Source organism: Camellia sinensis, chromosome 11, assembly GCF_055761805.1.
Source record: "Camellia sinensis isolate YWXY chromosome 11, ASM5576180v1, whole genome shotgun sequence".
Classification (NCBI taxonomy): domain Eukaryota; kingdom Viridiplantae; phylum Streptophyta; class Magnoliopsida; order Ericales; family Theaceae; genus Camellia; species Camellia sinensis.
Genome location: NC_138971.1, coordinates 145,799,493 through 145,805,559, shown reverse-complemented (window position 1 = coordinate 145,805,559; position 6,067 = coordinate 145,799,493).

Sequence of the window (6,067 nt, the reverse complement as noted above, 5' to 3'; positions counted from 1 at the left end):
AATTAGTCCATGATTCCCCTTTTCAAGTGTGTTTGAGGGTTGTTCAATTTGTGCCTAAGTGTTGGCCTTTCAACATGTATATGTATGCATGTGTATTTAGTCCCTCATTATAACACTTTGGCCCTTGTTTTAGGCCTTATTGGAGCTGCCTAAAATCATGCTTTAGACCACCTTTGCATTGGTTATTATTGTCTCATGTATGCTTGTATGCTTGCACAAGTGTATCGCCATGTCATGTTGCATCCTTAGCTTGCATGCTTAGGTTGCATTGCATCTTGCATGCATGCCTTGTTCCTTGACTTAGTGATAGGAATTGGGCCTTGTTTGGTTTGATTGGTTTGCATGCATTTGAAATCAAAGTTGCATACTTGGTTCTTTGGGCCATCATGCATGGAAATGCGTGATTGGTGGTTCGAGAATCGAGGCACATGCCCCTTTGAGTCATTATCATGATAAGGGACATGGTTGCTGCATACATGCCTTGAATTGTGCTGCCATGCTTTGCCTTGCCCTCTGTTGCTGTCATTTGCAGATTCTGCAGGAACACTCTGCCGACCGGCAGTGTAAGGTGCTGACCGACAACAATTCCTCTGCCGACAGCTTCATTTTGTGCCGATAGCCACACACCACTGCCGGTGGTAATTCCACTCAGCCGGTGGCACTCCCCAGTGTCCAGGGATGCAGTCCTGAGGTTTTGACAGCCTCCAGAGGAGTGAAGCAGGGAAAACAGAGGCAAACTATGCATGGCAGTGCGATTCCGAGCCAGTCCCAAGCATGTGTTGTATCTGGCCCTCGCCCCGAGGCGGTTTACTGTTTTTCTTTAGTTTAGTTAATTTGTTAATTAATTAAGCAATTTGTAATATTTAATTAGCTTGCGTAGTTAATTAATTTGTATTATTATTTTGGTCCCTCCGAGTGAGGGTAAATATGTAATAAGTGTGCGTGAGTGTGTGAATGTCTTCCAACCTCACGTCTTTCTTCCCTTTTATTTACTTGCTTATGATGGTAGATTAGGGCACGTTTAATTTAGCATACCTTATGCTATGCATGCGTGCATCCATGCATTTGTATTGCATGCATTAGGCTCGGTACATCACGCTAACTGCATTTGTACTTCAATTTCAAAATTGAATACGTGCATCAATTGATCGCATTTCATATGCCATGCTTAGGTTAGCCGAGCCTATCTAATTGCATCCTGTATGTGTTGCATTAGGCAATTTAACATAAACTAGGACACGCATGTTTTGCTAACTAGTTTACTGTTTTGGCACGAAGTACAATGTAAGTATTTTCGCTTTAGCATCTCGCATGCGTGTGAATGTTAACATGACAGTATGCTTGCCATGCGGCTAAATGCTTATGTGAGATTAAATTGTTTGAATGCCTGTGGGTGAAGGTTGGACTGTTTGAGTTGGAAAAACTCATTGAAATCCGTGTTTTAGCCTACTTGCGAGTAGCAAATTTCAAAGCGTTTTCAAAACAAACGGATATGCAATGTTTATTTCCAAATTAGGCAATCTAGTCTATACTTGTTTGCTGCGCGCATAACATAGTAATTCTAGGCTAATAAATGGAATAAGAACACATAACGTTTTCAAAATCGGATATCATGGTTAGTAGAGGCCGGTCTTCGGACCGGGCGAAAAGGGGTGCTCATAGCTGACCTTCCCCGATCATACCCAAGCTCCGGAGCCAAGACAACTCCGGTGATGACGGACATGTGGCCTTCGGTACCGAGTCAGGGTTTCCTAAATTTCCCCATTTTAAAAAATATTTAGGTGGCGACTCTGTATCTGGCAAAGCAGTCCATGTTTGGCACTACTTTTTCAAAAATCTGTTTCTCAAAACGATTTGCCAGATTTGGACTCTTTGGTTCAGATTAAGAACCGCGAAAAAAACAAAAACCGCGACTCCGAACTGTAGCAGCGAGGTCCCCCTCCGCGGGCGCGTCTACACAGGCCTTCGGTAATCTTAGATTACTGGCCGGTTACGGTACTAAACCCATAGGGGCGGGTTTGGGTCGTGACAGATGAGCCAAGCAAAAAGAACTTTTTCGGGTTCTTTTCATCTATTCTTACATGTACCAAGTCTTCCACTGCCTTCTGTTCAGCGGTGTTGCCAACATCCGCAAACAATTCATTGTTCTCAGATTCTTCCACCATCTGAACAAACCCTTTGGCAGTGCGGCTGCCATTTACGGTGACGAAGCATTGTTTGGACATGATCTGATCTCCAAAGACCTCTTCAATTACTCCGGCCTCGTTGGGGAACCACATTACTTGATGGTAGGTTGACGCTACCGATCGCATGGCATATAGCCATGTCCTTCCCAAGATTATGTTGTAAGTGGAAGGGACTTTTAATACCCAGAATTCCACTTGTTTCGTCATGCTTCCTGCTCTGATTGGGAGGATTATCTTGCCAACTGGCCACTCTGGCATTGAGTTGAATCCAATCAGGGGAGATACAGCAGGTGCCAAGTCTTTGTCCTCCAATTTCATTTGTTTGAAGGTTTCATAATACATTATCTCACATGAGCTCCCTTGCTCAATCAAAAGTCGCTTGATATTGTAATCCTTGATGTGGAGGGTGACAACCAGTGCTTCATTGTGAGAGGAATATATCCTTGCCAAGTCTTTGTCTGAAAAAGACATGACGTTCGTGGCCTCTGTTCTCTCCTTTTTAATGGTAGGTTGTGCACTTAATACCTCCCTTAAGTGCTCAGCCTTCTTGATCATTCCCCTGAGCTCACATACTCGCTCAGGTTCGAATACCCCATGTATTACGTTAATAACGCCTTGAGGTGGGACGTCGATCGGCATTCCGTCTGGGTGATCGTGGTTCTGGGGGGCTGGTTGTGTCCCTCATTCTATGTATTGGTCCAGTTGCCCTGCTGCCACTAACTCCTCCAAGTGTTGTCTCAACGGCATGCAATTTTCAGTGCAATGCCCTTTTTCCTTATGGAATGTGCACCGAGATCTTTCATCATAGTCCTTTTGTGCTTCTCCCAACTTAGCTGGCTATTGGACGAAAGGTTCATCACGTATCTCACTGAGAATCCGATAGATCAATTTTTTGAACACTATGGTAATGGTAATGCGGACTCTCAACCACCTTTTATCTTGGTCCTCACCGTTGTCCCGCCTGCCTCGCCCGTTCCTACTTGGACGTTCTACCGCGTTGACTTTTGTAGAAGTCTTTTTATCTGGCACTACTGTTGCACCAGATTTTGCTTTAGCACGGGCGCCATCTTCCTCTACCCGAATATGTTGGTGCACCCTCTCCATTAAGGCCTCTATCGTGAGAGGGGGCGTCATGGTAATTGAGTCCCTCAACCTATTTCTGACTGGAAGAGCTCTTTTGTACTGTGTGATGGTGAGGTTTGTGGGGCAATCCCCAATCTGGTTAAAGGTCTCCCAGTAGCGACTATTGTAAGATCTTAACGTCTCCTTGTTGCCCATGTCAATGGAGAGAAGCTGGTCGATCTCTACTGGCGTTTTGGTGTTCGTTCTGAACCTTGTCACGAACGACTCTGCCAACTGTGCCCAGGAGGCTATGCTGCCTTCTGGTAACCTTTTAAACCAGGTTAAACCTAGGTCGCCAAGGCTGGATGGGAATAGGATACACATCAAAGCCTCGTTTCGCCTGTATACTACCATAACCTGGCGAAAGTGGCTTAGGTGCATGTAAGGGTCTGTTTTCCCCTCATACGTGGTGAATTTCGGCTGAAGGAAGCCTGAAGGTAGGGGCGCATTCTCAATTGCCGGAATGAACGGCGAGGTCTGCAGCCTCACTAATGCTTTGTCTGTTGGTTCGTAAGCAAGGCGTGGTATTGGCATTCCTACCTCGATGCTTCCATGCGTCTGAGGAGCCAACCGCTGGAGGGTTGAAACTCTGCGAGGATCGCGCGCCCTAGTATCCTCCTTCCATCGTGCCCTTTCTTCTAACACAGTTCGTAAGTCAGACGATCTAGGCAACTCCGTCTGCCTGGATGATGTCTGGTACGTGCGCGAGGGCCAATAGGTGCTTCCCTCAGTGTATGACCTCTCAGATCTCATTCTCTCAGACCTAGAGTAACGAGTCCTGGAAGTTTTGGATTGAGTATCGCCTGTTCTGAGGCTCCTACTCTCTGTTTGGGACGGTGTGGTATGCTTACGGTGATCCTCCGAGTGGCGAGAGGACGTCTTGCTTTTGCACCCCTCTCTTGTCGCCACTCATTTTCCTTTGATCTGGTGCTTCATAGACTCCATGTCCACCGTCATCCTACGTATCAACTCGTCCTGCTCCTTCATGCGGTCCTCTAGAACTTGAGGGTCGATCCTCCACCTTTGTCTCTCAGGACTTTGTGAGCGAGAGTGACGGGGGCTATTAGTCCGCCTCCTCCTTGTATCCCTCCGAGGGTTCTGTCGCTAGGGTTCTAAATCCCCCATGGGAGGGATAGAAAGCAAACCTTCACGCCTCCCACAGATCTTCATTGTCTGCCATTGCTTTCAATTAGAGAGGAAAGGCTTGATCAAGAGGTTTTGTTCTTTCTGTTTATTCCCACAGATGGTGCCAATTGTATGAGCATGAAATATTGTCCTCGTATAATCCTGTTGATTAAGTCTGCGCTCCTCCGTACGTCGTCGCTTTACTCCCTGAAAACACAAACGTGAGCTAGCCGGCGGGTGTGTGCCGGATACCTCTCCGATGCCTAAGTCAGTAAAACAGACAAATAGACAATAAGCTTTGTGTATTCGGGAATTAAAGTTGTGTTACCTCTCCATAGGTGATGTTATGAGCTTTTATAGGTTCCGTGTGGCACAATCCTGGTAGGACTCTTATTCCTCCATGCAGAGTTCTCCTAGGAATCACTTTCCAGAAATATAATGCTTATCCTTCAACACCCCCCTCACTGCTTAAACCAAGTGAGATAGTTTTACCTCGGTAGTATGACAAAACGGCCAGGCTTACATAGCCATGCCATACTGGCAGAAATGACTGAGCTCCATTTAGCTCGGTTCTCCCCTCTATTGCCTGCACCTTGGTTTAGTCTACCGAAACTGAGCTAACCGTAGTCAGCTTTGACCAAGCTATCCGTAGCAGGCTACGACCGAGCTAACGAGCGCAAGGTCCACCATCCCAAATATCTCGGTCTTAAATACTATGACCGCGCTAACTATATCCATTCCAACCGTGGTAACTGTAAGTACTCTTGGACCGAGCTAACACTTGGTCCACTTGCCAAGTCCCTTTTACCCAGACCTTCTCCCTGCAGCCCATTACCTAGCTCGGCCCAATTTTCTTATAAATTACCCTCTCAGATATATTTGGTAATTCTTGAAGGCATTTTGAAGCATTGTCCTTTTTTTTAACACTATGTAAAAAGAAGTACAAGACTTCATATTGCTTTTCCGATTTAGTTCTATGATAGTCCATTATAACTCAAGGCAAAAATTTTTGAAGGGAATAAACCGGTTATCTACAATACAGCTTCATACTTATGAAGGAGAGGAACATTGACTAGGTGTCCTATCTTTTTAGTTTTAATACAATAGTTTGTTTTTTGTTAGCTTTTGTTGGCAATAGTCAATTTGGATTATTTGGATTTTCTCAAGTGTTACATTTTTTCAATGGTAATATGTTTTACACGAATTTTTTTTTAGCCTTCTATGAGGAATCATGTATTTTGATCACGAAAAATTTGTTCAAGTGTGAATGTGATAATTGTTAGTATTTAGTTTGATAATTGCAGGGAACTTAGGGAAGACACCGGTGCTTTTATCAAGAATAGTTATGTTAGAAATTTTTTTATGTTTGATTTCTTTTAATTCATAATTATTGGTTTTTCTATTTCTTATAAATATTTTGAATGAGTTTTCCTATTATGATTTCATTTAGCTAGTTTTTTAAAGTTGAATTCAAGTGTTGCAGTGATTTTGTTACAGGTGATTGATTAGCATTAGAAACGTTATGGGTGTGTTGCTTTTTTCTATGTGTGTTAATGGTTTTCATTCTTGACTGGATGATTAGTTTTTTTTATTTTTAATAAGCTATGATGATAATTCATTCACCATTCCTCTTA